At 43.3% G+C, this 17818-nt stretch overlaps 1 protein-coding gene across 6 annotated transcripts in view; it reads left to right on the top strand.

Annotated features, from left to right (window-relative positions):
• Positions 1-17818, top strand: part of LOC132825082 (uncharacterized) — a 102057-nt gene that overhangs the window by 55669 nt on the left and 28570 nt on the right. The gene's annotated exons all lie outside the window — the stretch shown is intronic.

The raw sequence follows: 17818 nt of genomic DNA, 5'->3' as shown, positions 1-17818 counted from the left end.
TAATCAAGATAAGCCCTTCCTAGCCCAATATCTGTATACTGTATGTCTATTCAGTATATTCAGGTGTTGTTTTTGTTAAAGATGCAAATTATTTTTGCAATGTTTAGCTTGTGAAGGGCAGCCAATCGGGTTTCTGTGGAAGGAGATATAACATTTGGTACATTTTTTTGCCACATTTCAGCACAGTTGGTCTACTTAATCTCAAATTGTTATCTTACCTCTATACACTTTCTTTTATTATTCATTCATGGGACCTGAATATTGCTGGTCAGCCCAAAATTTATTGTAATTAAAAGGTAGTGCAGAATCACCTTTTTGAATTTCTGCAATCCTGCCCTTAAGGTGAAACACACTCCCAGCCTTTTAGGGAGGGAGATCCAGGATTTTGACAGACATTGATAAAACAATGGTGATACATTGCCAAGATATTTGCAGGTGCTAATGTTAAAATGAAACTGCTGCCTTTGTATTTTTTTATGTAATTTGAAAAAGGGTGGCAAATAACTGCAGTGCGTCTTCTAAATGGTATACAATACATACAGCATGTCATTGGTGGATAGATGAATGCTATAGGCGGTGAATAGGTGTCAAATAACTGTCCTGCCTTGACTTGAATGGTGTTGAGCTTCCTTCCCACTATTAATCTTTCTGGCGGGAGAGTCATTGAAGCAGGTGAAGGTGACTGGGCACAGGATGCTAACCAGAAGCACTCCTGCAGTGATTACTTAGGGCTGAGATGGTTTGCCTCCAGTAGTCGCACTCACTTTCCTTTGTTCTAGATTTGACTTCAACTATTGGAGAGCTTTGCCTCCTGATTCCCACTGCCAATTGCCAAAGTTAATCAAATACTTCTGGTTTCAAGGGCTATCACTCTTAAAGTCACAGAGTCATACAGTATGGAAACAGACCCTTCAGTCCAACTAGTCCATGTTCCCAAACTAAACTAGTCCCACTTGCCTGTGTTTGGTCCATGTCCATCCGAGCATTACCTATTCATATACTCATCCAAATGTCTTTTAAATTTTATGATTGTACCTGCATCCACCATTTCCTCTGGCAGTTCCTTCCACATGAAACCCTCTTTGTCTGAAAAAGTTGCCCTTCATTTCTCTTTTAAATCTTTTTCCTCTAACCTTAAAAACATGCCCTGAGTTTTTAAATCCTCCACCATAGGGAAAAGACTTTTGCTATTCATCTTATCTATGCCCCTCATGATTTTATAAACCTCTACACGGTCAACCCTCAAACTCCTACGCTTCAGTGGGAAAAAAAAGTACCAACCTATCCTGGTTATCCTGGTTATAATTCAAACCCTCCATTCCCAGCAACATTCTGGTAAATCTTTTCTGAACCCTTTCCAGTTTAGTGATATCTTTTGTATAACTGGATGATCAGTACTGCAGAGGTGGCCTCACCAATGTCCTATACAACCTCAATTCCAACACACACAGGTCTGAGCAATGAAGACAAGCATGCTAAGACAATGCACATCTTTTCCACCTCAACCACTGCTGTTATTGGAACAATATCTCTGGTACATTGTTTGGATTGCAACCAAGCCAGTTTTGTTACGCAATCATGCCTGTATTAAAACTTTGAATGTCCATTGGAAATTTTGACAGTGCTACTGCAAATCTTCTTTGAGGGAACACTACTACAGTTAAGTAAATGGGTAAGTATAGGCTGAAGACAAGCTGGAGTGATTTTTAAAACAAGAGCCAAAATTTGAAATTCAAATGATCAAAATAAAATTCCAGAAGAAACTTTGCAGCTAGATTTTGAAGGTTGAAGATAAAAATACTGTCATTCACTGCCTCAATGTTAACAATAATTGGCATGATGGCTCAGTGGTTAGGACTGCTGTCTTACAGTGCCAGGATCCTGAGTTTGATTCCAGCTTCAGGCAACTGTCTGTGTGAAGTTTGCACATTCTCCCTGTGACTGTGTGTCTCTGGGTGCCCGGTTTTCCCCCTTCAGTTCAAAGATGTGCAGGTTAGGTGAATTGGCCATGCTAAATTGCCCATTGTTCAGGGATGTGTAGATTAGGTACATGACACAGAGGAAATATAGATAATAGGGGTAGGCGAATAAGCCTGGTTGGGATACTCTTTGGAGGGTCGGTGTGGACTTGTTGGGCCAAATGGCCTGTTTCCACACTGTAGGGATTCTTTGAATAATTTCTAATCTGGTGTAACTACATCCTGCAATACTAACAGAATTACTAAGTGCATGATCTGGGGCAAAAAGTAAAAGGTGCTTTATTTGGAGAAGTTTGAGATAAAGCCAGGATTCCATATGCCTTAAAAACTTCTTTCTCAACCTGTTTTGCCACCTTAACTGATTTTTGGAAACATAGCTCCCCCTCCTCCCCACTACCCTCCCCCCTTCCCCCCCCCCCCCCCCCCCCCCCCCCCCCCGCCCCCCGCGGTCCCCCTCTGCTTGTGCAGCCTTTGCACTGTATCCAATATTCCTGACCATGTGGGAAATTGCTCAATGCATGTCCTAATACACAACAAGCAGGACCAATTCAATTCAGCCAATCATCACCCCATCAATCTACTCTCAGTCATCAATAAAACAATGGTATCATCGACAGCGCTATCGAGCGGCACGTCAATAGCAATAACCTTCTTCTGGACCTTAGTTTAGGTTGCGCCATGGCCACTCCGCTCTTGATCTCAATTACAGCTTTGTTCCAAACATGGAATGCCAGAAATGAGGTGAGAATGACTGCCCTTGACATCAAGATCGCATTTGATTGATTGGGGCATCAAGGAATTTTAGCAAAATCAGATTCAGTGGGAATTGGGGGAAAGTCTCCACTGGTGGGGTCAAACCTGGCCAAAATAAAGATGATTATGGAGATGCAGAGATTAATCATCTCAATTTATCGCTGAAGGAGTTTCTTAGGGTAATATCCTTGGCCCAACCATATTCAGCTGCTTCATCAATGACCTTCCTTCTATCATAAGGTCAGAAGGTGGGGATGTTTGCTGATGATTGCACAATGTTCACCATTTATGACTCCTCAGATACTGAAGTTGTCCATGTTCAAATGCAGCAAGATCTGAGTAATATCCAGGCTTGGGCCTAAAAGTGACAAGTAATATTCGTATTACACAAGTGCCAAGCAATGACCGTCTTCAACAAGAGAGAATCTAACTAACACTCTTTGACATTCAATATCACCAACATCAAAGGATTCCCTGTGATCAACTTCCTGAACATTATTGTTGACCAGAAACTGAATTGGACTAGCCAAAATATATATATGGTGGCTACAAAAGCAGGTCAGAGGGTAGGAATCTTGCAGCAAGTAACTATCCTCCTGACTTTCCAAAGCCTCCTGCCTACCATTTACAAGGAACACGTCAGGACTGTGATGGAATGCTCTCCACTTGGCTGTACAAAGGCATCTGTTCGATTCAAACCACATCGGTAAACATTTACTATCTCTGCCACCGCCACTCGGTAGTAGCAGTGTGTATGAGATGCATTGCAGAAACTCACAAGGCTCCTGAAAAAACTTTGCAAATCTATGAACTACCATCTTGAAGGACAAGGACAGCAGATATATGGGAGCACCACCACCTACCAATTCCCCTACAAGTAACTCACCATGGCGATTTAGAAATAAATTCCAATTCAGAGAGTCTCACAGCATAGAAAATAATTCCCTTTGGACCTCAGTGTAAACGCTGACCAACAAACTGCACTAATCCCATTTCCTTCAATGTCAATAGGTCATAATCTTTGAATTCCCTCCCTAATGTCAATCTGCCTACTGGAAATAGACTTCAGTGATTTATGATAATAATTCACAGCCATCTCCTTAAAAGCAACTAAGCATTGGTAATGAGTGCTCACCCAGCCTGTATGTCCACATCCTGTGAGTGAAGTTTTGAAAAAAATCACTCTTCCTCATTCTTCTATTGGAAACTTATCACTTCAAATATCTGTATATTAAATTTAACCTACATTTCTACCCATTCCATCTGCCAGTATCCTCATTATAGTTCAAACTTCCATGTTTTGTGCTATCTGCATATTTTGAAATTGTGCCCTGGGCATCCAAAACAAGGTGGTTAATATAGACAGGGAATGAAGTTATCCTCACACCATCTTCATCACTTTATTTCCTGTTACTCAGCCAAAATTATACTGGCGCTGTCTCTTTTAGTCTTTGGGCCTCACCACTGCTGACAAGCATGCTACATGCCTTGTATCAGAATCCTTTTTAAATCACATTTATACCATTTCAACATGATTACCATCATCAACCTTCTTTGGTGTCTCGTTTAGAGTCTTGATTATATTAGCTAAACATGATTTTGGCTTTCCTTAATTATTACACAGTTTTGCAAGTGACTGTTAACTATGCCCCATATTATTGTCTCTAAAAGTTTTCAAAACCATCAAGGTCTCTGGCCTCTGGTTGCTGGATTTATTCCTGCATCATTTTTTGACTAAGGCTATAACATTCTCAATTCTTTAGCTCTCTGGTACCTTCCATGTATCATAGAATCATAGACTCCCTATAGCATGGAAACTGGCTGTTTGTCCCATCGGATCCACACTGACCCTCCAAAGAGTATCCCTCCTATACTCTCCCTATCCACGTAACCCCACATTCCCCATAGCAAATTCACTTAGCCTGCACGTCCTTGGGCATTGGGCAATTTAGCATGGCCAGTCCACCTAATTAGCATGTCATTGGACTGTGCAAAGTAATGTGGAGGAAACCTATGCAAACATGCAAATCATAGAATCCTTACAGTATGAAAACTGGCCACTTAGCCCAACAAGTCCAACACTAACCCTTCGAAGAACATCCCACTCCGACCCATTCCCCTACATTTCCCCTGACTAATGCACCTAACCTACACATCCTGAACACTATGGGCAATTTAGCATAGCCAATTCACCCTAACCTGCACATCTTTGGACTATGGGAGGAAAGCGGAGCACCTGGAGAAAACCCATGCAGACACTGGGAGAATGTGCAAACTCTGTACTGACTGTCGCCCGAGGCTGGAATCAAAAGTGGATCCCTGGCGTTGTGAAACAGTAGAGCTAACCACTGAGCCACCATGCTGCCCCTAAGATATGTATCTCAGGAGTTTTGGAAGATTCTGGCTGAGAACTCCATAATTTTCTCCCCTTTTAATAAATTCTTTACAAAATTTTAACACACAGAGTGCCTCAACCTTTCACGATTTTGACAGCACCTCCATTCTTGGTAAAGGCAGATGTAAAGTACTAATTCAGTACCTTAGCCTCCATGCGTAAATTCTCTTTATGGTCCAGTTGTGGCCCTGCTCCTCCTTTTACTATTTACATGGCTGTTGAAGACTTCTATTTTTCCTTTTAGGAGTTTCATACTCTGAAAGCAAAAGGCATTTTGTTTTAACTAACTATCTGAACTTTGTGTTGTGCCTGGTTCATATTTGCTTCTTCAGTCTGATATCCTTGATATGTATCATTTTCTACTACTTCATACACTTTCATCATTCAGAGAGCTGTTTTTTTTTTATCCCGTTGTGGAATGTGGGTGTCACTGGGAAGACATAGTGATATTGTGATAATGTCACTAGGCTAGTAATCCAAAGATTCAGGCTGATGCTCTGGGTACATGGATTCAAATGTCATGGTAACTGATTAAATTTAAGCAAGTGTTCATTATGGTATCCATGGCAAATATCAACAACTGTTTGAACAATCCTGTTTGGTTCCCTAATGTCCTTGCTTGGGAGAAATCTTTTCTGGGTTGGCCGATGTGTGACTCCAAGTCCATAGCAATGTTATTCGCTCTTAATGTCTTCTGAAATGGGTGACCCTCAGTTTCAGGGCAATTAAGGATGACACTCTTCCTCCTCTGCTCCTCATGTCATTACTCACCCAATCTACAAAGGAATAATTCGAGTTCCTCATTATAATTACGCTATTGTTTTTGTAGTTTTGCAGATTAGTTCTTTTATGTCTTTCCCATTAGTTTATGACCTTTTTGAATACACTTGGCACTGCCATAGTATTTCTATTGTTTTTTAGCTAAAATCAGATAGTTCTGGAGAAATTAAAGAACAGAATCTATAATATTCTCCTTGAACAAGCTGTCAGTCTTTTTCTTTACTTCTCTATCTTGCCTGAATTAGGATTATTTCATATCCAGCCCTGCACTTTTTTGAGCCAAATGTCTGTAATTACCACACACAGATCAAACCATTGTTCGATAATCATTGAGGATGCTAGAGATTCTCGGCAGGTCTGGCAGCAGCTGTGGAGAAAGAAACAGGTGTAATGCTTCAAGTCCAGTATGACTCCTCTTCAAAACTTAGACTCATACCAGACTCAAAAAAAAACCTCTTTCTTATCCACAGATGTTGCCAAACCTGCTGAGTTGCTCTAGCATTCTGTTTGTTTGCATTCGTAGTATTTTGCTTTTATTTGAGAATTCAATAATCTATTCAAATATATTGAATGGTATGGGTTTAATTGGCAGGCAAAACAACTTGTAGGACATGCAACTATTGTCATTTTTGCCTAGTTGTAGCACTTTTGCGTCTTATTCCAGAGGATTGTACGTTTGAGTGGAGCTAGTTTAATTCTGCATTGCAATATTACCAGAGGTCCAGTTTTACAAACCAAAGTTAAGATCTGACTAGTATCTGATATATATACCCCAATCTTTGAAGAAATGGAATTTTACATGCTGACAAATATTAGTTCCTCATGTGTTGCCGCCAGATAAATGAACTGAATATTTCCTGTTTCTATGATAACTGCTATCATTGTCTCAATATCATGCTAGTGGGCGGCACGGTGGCACAGTGGTTAGCACTGCTGCCTCACAGCGCCTGTAGACCCGGGTTCAATTCCCGACTCAGGCGACTGACTGTGTGGAGTTTGCACGTTCTCCCTGTGTCTGCGTGGGTTTCCTCCGGGTGCTCCGGTTTCCTCCCACAGTCCAAAGATGTGCGGGTCAGGTGAATTGGCCAAGCTAAATTGCCCGTAGTGTTAGGTTAGGGGTATGGGCGGGTTGCGCTTCGGCGGGTCGGTGTGGACTTGTTGGGCCGAAGGGCCTGTTTCCACACTGTAAGTCTAATCTAATCTAATCTAATCATCTACTTCAGACGTACTAATTAGGTGAATTGGTGCTAGAGTAAGTGATCGCCCTGAAGATTGGGATAAAATCAGAATTTAGCAAATCGGAATCACAGGACTAAAACAATCACAAAGGCTAAGAAAATTAACCTTGAGGGTGAATTGGCAAGGAATATAAAAACTGACAATAAGAACTCTTTAAAATATATACAGGTCATACTGCTATAACACATATTTCGTCAATGTGAGGTTGCTGTAATGCATTGACGAATAGGGGATGTTGTTTCTTTTTTTCGATTAGATTACTTACAGTGTGGAAACAGGCCCTTCGGCCCAACAAGTCCACACCGACCCGCCGAAGCGCAACCCACCCATACCCCTACATTTACCCCTTACCTAACACTACGGGCAATTTAGCATGGCCAATTCACCTGACTCGCACATCTTTGGACTGTGGGAGGAAACTGGAGCACCCAGAGAAAACCCACGCAGACACGGGGAGAACGTGCAAACTCCACACAGTCAGTCGCCTGAGTCGGGAATTGAACCCGGGTCTCAGGCGCTGTGAGTCAGCAGTGCTAACCACTGTTTCTAAAGCATGAATTATCAAAACATGTTGTCTATAGTGTGACAGCATCACCAACACTGTGTTATTTGTATTGCGTGATTCTTGTACAGTGGGAGGTTGTACAGAAGCATGACTATTGCATTATAGAAGAAATGAGTGTAAAACAAAGAGAGGGGTCAAAGTGAACTTAGAGCTCTTGGAAAATGAATCTGTATTGACAATTATGGGGAACAATGAAATGGCAGAGGAGTAATACTAAAGTATATGGGGAAGGAGTTATACCATCTCCATCACTCAAGAAGTAGTATTAGATAAACTAATGGGGCTAAAGGGAGATAAGTTCTTATGCACTGACTTCTTGGATCCTAAAGGAAGTAGCTTCAGATAGTGGATGCATTGCTTGTAATTTTCCAATAATTCTGGGATTATGGTGAAGTAACAGGATTGGAAAACTGCTAATGTAACACCCCTATTCAAAAAAGATGACATAAAGTAGGTAGCTGTAGTCCGACTAGCCTGGCATCTATTGGGAAAGTATTGGATTCAGTTATTAAAGAAGAAATAAACATTTTGGAAAATCATAACTCAGTCAAGCAGATTCAGCATGGCTTTGTGAGAGGGAACTCATGCCTGACAATCTTATTAGAGTTTTCTTGAAGTCTCAACTGGAGTGGATTGAGCGGAATCAAGTAGATGCGTTGGTATTTGGACTTCCAGAAGGCATTCGACAAGGTACCTCTCAAAAGGTCAAATCCTAAGTTAAGAGCTCACTGTGTTGGAGGCAGTATATTGGCAGGGATAGAGAATTGACTAATGGGCAGTAAACAATGAGTGAGGATAAGAGTTTCTTTTCCAGGCTGGTGACCTCTTCCCCCCCCCCCCCCCCCCCCGCCCCCAGTGTCAACAGGGATCCACAATTGTTTAAAGTATATACATTAGTGATTTGGAAAAAGGAAGTGAGTGTACTGTAGCCAAATTTGCAGGTGACATAAAAAAGTGGAAAGGCATGTTGTGAGAAGAATGTAAACAGTTTAGAGAGGTATTGATAATGGGCAATAAGTTGGCAGATGGAGTATAGTATGGGAAAAAGTGAATTTGTTCACTTTGGAAAGTAAGACAAGAGAAGAGTATAATTTAAATGGAGGAAAACTGTAATACTGGGAGTTCTTGGGCATAAAGCACAGAAAGCTAGCAGACAGGTGCAGCTGGTAATCAGAGAGGCTAATGGAATGTTAGCCCTTATTTCGTGGGAGAAGTCGTGCTGGAACTGTACAAGGTGCTGTTGATATTATTTGCGGAGTACTGTGAGTGGTTTTGATCCCCTTGTTTAAGGAAAGATTTCATTGGAGGCAGTTCAGAGAAGGTTCACTAGACCAATGCTGGTGTTGATGGATTATCTTAAGGGCAAAGGCTAAACAGCTGAGACACTATTCATTTGAGTTTAGAAGAGTGAGAGGTGATCTCATTGAAACATATAGGATTTCTGAAGGAGTTTGACAGAGTCAATGGTGAGAGGATGTTTCCCCTCATGAGGGGGTCTTAAGACCAGAGAGCATGGTTTCAGAATTAAGGGGAGCCAGGTTAAGATTGAGATTAGGAAAATTTTCTTCTGAGGGTTGAGACTCTTTGAAACTTCCTTCCAGAGAGTTGTGGGGGCAGAGTCCTTGTGGGGTTTAGTTATGGATTTATGATTTAAGCATTGGATCTATTAAATGCTGAGGAGTTAGTCTATTAAATACGGTGTCTAACGTTTTCTGAGTACTTTCTAATTTCATTCGTTTCCCCCCCCCAAAAAAAAAACAAATCTCCAGAATCTTTGAGGGTTCTAGGCGTAAAGACATTGCCCAGTGAAAAATTGTAATATTTCCTTTGGCATAGGCTACGATAGTAATTACACATTGCAGGTTGCGAATGCACAACTGCAATCTACGCTGGAATAATGGCTGTTCCATTAGCGAAAATAACCAGGACTATAATTTTACAAACCCCCAGGTGACCATGCCCAAAACAATGGTCAAGGATTTACTGAAGTTGAAACTTTCACAATAAACAGTAGAAATTAGAAATTCTTCGGAAAAAATAAACTATGCAAATAGATAACTTCAAAGTGATGTGCAAAGGCATTTTGGTAATTCTAAAGTACTTGCGAGGAGAAAGACATTTCTACCTTGACACTGCAAATTAATAATCATAAAAATGCATTGCATGTATATTTATCCAAATAACAGTTTTAAGTAAATGAAAACGTTACCAAGTCGCAATAAATGTTCCAGAAAAAAAAGCTCTGTTTCTATTGCAAATTTATTTCAAAAGTATCAATCCGCAACCCATGTGATGAAAAGTACACATGCCAGCAGACAGCAGATAGAGTGAACATTCTTTGCAGTTTGGGATTGCAATTGTTGGTTTTTTTTAAGCTTCTCTCTCTGCAGTAAATAGCCCATTTCAATGTCTGGTAAGTGCAAACTAGCTAGTTTCTTTTCAAACGACCTCCTGGCGTGTATGAGCACACGTCCGAGACCGTTATTTCAGGTGAATGGAATATATGATACTTATGGGACTAAGATATATGCAGCAGCAGAAATATGCTTCATGGGTGCAGACATGCAGCATTTTGTCGAATTGGTAATGGACAGTTAATTTTTTTTTGTTCGTGGCTTGTAGCCTTTTTCTCTTTTCTGCATTCTCAACATACATTATGCAAGTAAAATGTGATCTTGAAACTGTAACTGTGAGACCAGCTTTTTAAGATCCTTCATATATTTGTGATAATTAGCAATCCTTTGGAGGAGGGAGTGTGTTTTGTCGGCGTTTGCTAATTAGAAATGTATTTAAACATCGTGAACCACAAGGTGCATGGCAGATTGCAAGTGCATGCCTCAATTGGTGCTGGTTTTCCCGGTCGGCGTGCAACAGCAAGTAGGACAGTAGGATTTTGTTTTAAAAATTAATAATCAAACTTTGAAATGTGATTTAGTTTGCAACCAAGTCATAGGTTTGGTTAATAGTAGCATTTTTATTTTGATTTAACTTTTTAAAAATTACCCAATTGAGAGATGTTATTACCACCTTTGGAGCAGATGGGACACAAAAAAGGCAACCAACAACATTTATCCAGAAAGTACAATGAAAGTCACGTGTTCGGGTTGTTAGTTTTTTTAATGTTGGCCATCGAATGCCGTCAACTTTCTAGTTTGGTGTGTTTTATTAATTTTCTGTTGCATGAAGTATGTTTGCAACATGTAAACGGAAATGCTGCAGTTCATAGCACAACTATCTGGAATTAACAGTGTAATGATGACCTTGAATTCATTGGTTCGCAAATGTCCTCGAGGGAAAGAAACTGCTATTCTATCTTGTCTGGCCAACATGTGACTCCAGACCCACAGCAATGTGGTTGACTCTAAATTGCGTCTGGGCAATTAGGGTCACGACGCATGACCCCGCCCCCACGTCGAGCAACGTCACCACGTCTAACTCCGCCCCTACTTCGATCTCTGTCCCCGCCCCCAGCTCCAGCTCCAGTCCCACACCACGTCCTAGCTCCCAGCCTTGCCGGATTTTCACCATCCCTCCAGATCTCCCCCTCTCTGAGGATGAAAGATCAGTCCTCAGCAGGGGCCTCACCTTCGTTCCCCTACGCCCTCGGATTAATGAGTTCAACACGCGGCGAGATATTGAACAATTCTTCCGCCGCCTTCGCCTCCGTGTCTACTTTCACAACCAAGACTCCCGCCCACCCTCTGACGACCCCTTCTCCCGCCTCCAACACACCCCATCCACCTGGACACCCCGTGCAGGCCTCCTACCCGCCCTCGACCTCTTTATAGCCAACTGCCGCCGTGACATCAACCGACTCAACCTGTCCACCCCTCTCACCCACTCCAACCTCTCACCCTCAGAACGTGCAGCCCTCCACTCCCTCCGCTCCAATCCCAACCTCACCATCAAACCCGCAGACAAGGGAGGCGCGGTGGTAGTTTGGCGCACTGACCTGTACACCGCTGAAGCCAAACGCCAGCTTACGGACGCCTCCTCTTATCGCCCCCTTGACCACGACCCCACCTCCCACCACCAAACCATCATCTCACAGACCATCCAGGACCTCATCACCTCAGGGGATCTCCCATCCACCGCCTCCAACCTCATAGTCCCACAACCCCGCACCGCCCGTTTCTACCTCCTGCCCAAAATCCACAAACCTGCCTGCCCCGGCCGACCCATTGTCTCAGCCTGCTCCTGCCCCACCGAACTCATCTCCCAATACCTCGACACGGTCCTGTCCCCTTTAGTCCAAGAACTCCCCACCTACGTTCGGGACACCACCCACGCCCTCCACCTCCTCCAGGATTTTCGCTTCCCCGGTCCCCAACGCCTTATTTTCACTATGGACATCCAGTCCCTGTACACCTCCATCCCCCATCACGAAGGACTCAAAGCCCTCCGCTTCTTCCTTTCCCGCCGCACTAACCAGTACCCTTCCACTGACACCCTCCTTCGACTGACTGAACTGGTCCTCACCCTGAATAACTTCTCTTTTCAATCCTCCCACTTCCTCCAAACTAAAGGAGTTGCCATGGGCACCCGCATGGGCCCCAGCTATGCCTGCCTCTTTGTAGGATATGTGGAACAGTCCATCTTCCGCAACTACACTGGCACCACCCCCCACCTTTTCCTCCGCTACATCGATGACTGTATCGGCGCTGCCTCGTGCTCCCACGAGGAGGTTGAACAGTTCATCAACTTTACTAACACCTTCCATCCCGACCTGAAATTCACCTGGACTGTCTCAGACTCCTCCCTCCCCTTCCTAGACCTTTCCATTTCTATCTCGGGCGACCGACTCAACACAGACATCTATTATAAACCGACTGACTCCCACAGCTACCTGGACTACACCTCCTCCCACCCTGCCCCCTGTAAAAACGCCATCCCATATTCCCAATTCCTTCGTCTCCGCCGCATCTGCTCCCAGGAGGACCAATTCCAACACCGCACAACCCAGATGGCCTCCTTCTTCAAGGACCACAGATTCCCCCCAGACGTGATCGACGATGCCCTCCACCGCATCTCCTCCACTTCCCGCTCCTCCGCCCTTGAGCCCCGCTCCTCCAACCGCCACCAAGACAGAACCCCACTGGTTCTCACCTACCACCCCACCAACCTGCGCATACAACGTATTATCCGCCGCCATTTCCGCCACCTCCAAACGGACCCCACCACCAAGGATATATTTCCCTCCCCTCCCCTATCAGCGTTCCGCAAGGACCACTCCCTTCGTGACTCCCTTGTCAGATCCACACCCCCCACCAACCCAACCTCCACCCCCGGCACCTTCCCCTGCAACCGCAGGAAATGTAAAACTTGCGCCCACACCTCCACACTCACTTCCCTCCAAGGCCCCAAGGGATCCTTCCATATCCGCCACAAGTTCACCTGTACCTCCACACACATCATCTATTGCATCCGCTGCACCCGATGTGGCCTCCTCTATATTGGTGAGACAGGCCGCTTACTTGCGGAACGCTTCAGAGAACACCTCTGGGCCGCCCGAACCAACCAACCCAATCACCCCGTGGCTCAACACTTTAACTCCCCCTCCCACTCCACCGAGGACATGCAGGTCCTTGGACTCCTCCACCGGCAGAACACAACTACACGACGGCTGGAGGAGGAGCGCCTCATCTTCCGCCTGGGAACCCTCCAACCACAAGGTATGAATTCAGATTTCTCCAGCTTCCTCATTTCCCCTCCCCCCACCTTGTCTCAGTCGGTTCCCTCAACTCAGCACCGCCCTCCTAACCTGCAATCCTCTTCCTGACCTCTCCGCCCCCACCCCACTCCGGCCTATCACCCTCACCTTGACCTCCTTCCACCTATCCCACCTCCATCGCCCCTCCCCCTAGTCCCTCCTCCCTACCTTTTATCTCAGCCGGCTTGGCTCTCTCTCTCTTATTCCTGATGAAGGGCTTATGCTCGAAACGTCGAATTCTCTATTCCTGAGATGCTGCCTAACCTGCGGTGCTTTGACCAGCAACACATTTGCATCTGGGCAATTAGGGACGGGCAATAAATGCTGCCTAGCCAGCGACACCCTCTTCCCTTAAAAGTTGTTAAAAATTCAATTGGATTGATCAAAATACTATATATTTTGTGGCATGGTGATAGTATCCCTGCCTCTGAGTCACACCGGTCAGGTTCAAACATTTGCACCAGAGACACAAGTTAGGCTGCATAAAGAGACCTTTGAGTGCAGATTCATAGTCCCTTGAAAGTTGAGTCCCAGGTAAATAGGATACTGTAGAAAGCATTTGGTATGCTTGCCTTTATTGGTCTGTGCATTGAGTAGTCATGTTGTGGCTGTACAGAACATTGGTTTGGCCACTTTTGGAATACTGCTTTCAGTGGTCTCCTTCCTATTGGAAGGATGTTGTGAAACTTGAGAGTGTTCAGAAAAGATGAACAAGGATGTTGCCAGGGTTGGAGAATTTGAGCTATAGGGAGAGGCTGAATAAGCTGGGGATATTTTCCTTGGTGTGTTGGAAGCGGAGGGGTGATCTGATTAAGGTTTATAAAATCATTAGGTTAGGGTGAATAGCCAAGGTGGGGGAAGTCCAAAACTAGAGGCCATAGAAATAAAGTGAGAGGGGCAAGATTTAGATTAGATTTTTTTTTAGATTAGACTTACAGTGTGGAAACAGGCCCTTCGGCCCAACAAGTCCACACCGACCCGCCGAAGCGCAACCCACCCACACCCCCACATTTACCCCTTACCTAACACTACGGGCAATTTAGCTTGGCCAATTCACCTGACCCGCACATCTTTGGACTAAAAGGGACCTAAGGAGCAGCTTTTTCATTAAGAGCATGGTGCACGTATAGAATTGAGCTACCGGGGCAGTGGTGGAGGCTGATATAAGTACAACGTTTACAAGGTATATGGATGGGTATCTGAATAGGAAGGGTTTAGATGGATTTGGGCCAAATGTTGGCAAATGTGACTGGATTAATTTAGCATATCTGGCATGGATGAATTAGATTGGAGGGTCTTCTTCCATGCTGTACAGCTCTATGACTCTATAGCTTGGATTTGTGAATGGACAATCATGTTAGAAAGGCGAAAGTGAGTACTGCAGATGCTGGAGATTAGAGTCAAGAGTGTGGTACTGGAAAAGCACAGCAGGTCAGGCAGCATCTGAGGAGCAGGAAAATCATGTTCGAAACCATGTTGGAGTTTTTTTTCATGGCTGTTACTGACAGAATTGGTCTGTCAACAGAGTATGCCTTGTTTTCTAGAAAACTTTTGTCCCTCTCAGGAGCTTGGGCCCTATTCAGTAAAATTAAAGCACAGGGGTTAGGAGGTAATGTACTAGAATAGATTTAAGATTAACCACAGACCGTTCGTGGAATAAAAAGCCCTTTCTTGCATTGGTAAACCTGTGACTAGTGAGTTACAGAAAATACCCGCCCTCCACATGCCCACAAGATATATAAATGATTTGGATTTGGGGATCATATGTAAGCTTGGACGACACAAAGGTAGATGGGGATATGAGCTGTGTTTAAAATGTAAAGTAACTTCAAGATGATTTAGCGATTTCCTGAATGGACAGATCCAGTATGAAGTGGAAAATGTGGGGCATCTGTGTGTCCTCAACAATAATTCACTGAAGATAATATATAGACGCAGCAAGCAGTGAGAAATGTTTGTGGAATGACAGCCATTACTGCAAGAGAATTGAGGTACAGGAGTAGCAAAGTCATGCTTCAATTATATAGAATCTTGGATTGGACCACATTAGGAGTACTGTGTTCATTTGTTTGGTGCCCTTAACCTTGCCACAGAGAGAGTCCAGTGAAGATTCACCAGCCTAATTACTGAGATGATGATATAGAGTAAAGAAGAGCGATTGGGGAAATAGGGGCTGTATTCTCGCAAGATTCAAAGAATGAGCAGTGATCTGATTGAATTCTGCAAAACATTTACAGGGATATAAAGGGTAAATGCAGGTAGTCTAAGCCACCAGATGCAATAAGGCACAGGATTGTTTATTCAGAGTGTTGTGCATCTTGGAATCCTCTCCCCAAGTAGAAGCTCAGTCGATCAGCATGTTTAACATACAGCTTGACAGATTTCATAATATGGATCTTGAAAAGATATGGCAATAATGTGGAGAAAAAGACATGGAAGTGTATGATTAGCTATGGTGGGCTACGCTCAGCAGGCTGAATGGCCTGCTCCTACTCTTGTGCTGCTAAGTAGTTCCTACCATGAACTTCCTAGGATTGCCATTGACCCGAAGCCAAGCTGAGCCAGCCATGTAAATACAGCCTTCAAGAACAGATCAAATTGGGAATTATTGATAGTAACAGACTATTTTTCTGCCTCCCCTCTTTTACCTTACGAGTTTCCAACATCTGCTGTTCTTCTGACTAAAATTTCTTTATATAGAAATCATCAAATCCCTACATTGTGCAAACAAGCCATTTGGCCCAATAAGTCCGCTCTGACCCTCTGCAGAGTAACCCACCCAGACCCCTTCCTCTTACTCTACATTTACCCCTAACTAATGCACCTAACCTACACATTGATGTGACATTGTGTGCAATTTAGCATGGCCAATTCACCTAACCTGCACATCTTTGAACTGCGGGAGGAAACCCATGCAGTCACGAGGAGAATGTGCAAGATCCATACAGACAGTTACCGAGTCTGGAACTGAACCCAGGTCCCTGGTGCGGTGAGACAGCAGTGCTAACCACGGAGCCACCGTGCTGCACTAAATTTTAACTGTATTTCAGCTAATACCCCTGTGACATTTCCAATTTCAGATTTCATTGTTGCAAGATCTTGTTGAGCTTGGCCCGCCATAGCTGATCATACACTTTTTTTCCCTTTCACTGTTGCCATATCCTTTTAAGATTACTATTGTGAAATCTGTCAATCTGTATACTAAACATGCTGAATGACCAAGCGTCTACTTGGGGAGAGGATTTCAAAGATGCACAACATACCTTAAATTTAAGACAACAATTTCAAATAGTCTGCTGTTATATCCTCCATTTCCAAAAACCACTGAACAAAATTCAACGCCATCTTCAAATTCCATGCAGTGAACTTCACAAAAAAAACCTCATTTCTTTAAAAAGATAGATAGACCCCTCTTAAATTCAGTGGATTCAAACTCGGGATGATTGACGGCAATTGTTAAAATCCCAGCTGATTTTATTATTGAACAAGCCACATCCCAGACTGAAGCGTGCTTGATGGTCTTGTCTTTAACTTAATGAACTGGTTTTGCACTGAAACACAAGCACACAATGCTGCCTATCTGGTTTTAATGATAAAGCAGAGTTTACTCTGCAAACAGCAAAAAAGCTATTTATAATAACAGAATGTGAAAGATTTCTCAACATCCTGTAAAATGCAATAGTTTCTATCCCAGCAGCATCATGTTATAGTGCTCAAAACAACAGGGAAAGATTGCTTCTCTCTCTCATGTATAAGTTTAATTTAACTGTTTGTTTCTATTCCGAGTCTTAAGAATTTGATCATCTCTCCCTTGATTAGTTTCACAATTCTGTTTAGACTTTCTCAGCTTAAAATACCCCTCCAGGATTTTGGCTAAGCACACCTGGATTGAAACTTACAAACTAAAACACTTACACTGAGGTAAACTGTTTTCTAACATCCCTGAACTAACACTTTTTCCTAACAGCAACTGTTTCATATGTATAACTTCAACTAGGAGTTTTTAAAAACTGAAACAAAATGGTTTCCAGGCTATTATGTTTTCCCTAAGCAAAGATAAATCGGTTTCTGAATCTTTTAACTGAAAACATGCTCATGCTCTTCAGTGTTTCATCTGTCCACTCATAAATGCAGACAAGTTTAATTACTGCTCCAGGCAGTCCACTCTCTTACTGGTTTAAAAAAAGGATTCAGAAATATATATATATATATTAAGATTACCCATCTTGTATTGCACTGTTAACACCACTAGCTGAAGGAACTGAGGACATTGTTATTAAGTTTGCAGATGACACAAAGATAATGGAAGGACAGGTAATGGAGAAGCTGCTGAAGGATTTGGGCAGGCTTGGAGAGTGGGCAGAGAAGTGGCTGGTGGAATATGATGTGTGAAAGAG

This window comes from Hemiscyllium ocellatum, chromosome 2, assembly GCF_020745735.1.
Source record: "Hemiscyllium ocellatum isolate sHemOce1 chromosome 2, sHemOce1.pat.X.cur, whole genome shotgun sequence".
Taxonomy (NCBI): Eukaryota; Metazoa; Chordata; class Chondrichthyes; order Orectolobiformes; family Hemiscylliidae; genus Hemiscyllium; species Hemiscyllium ocellatum.
This window is presented reverse-complemented; position numbering and strand designations above follow the sequence as displayed.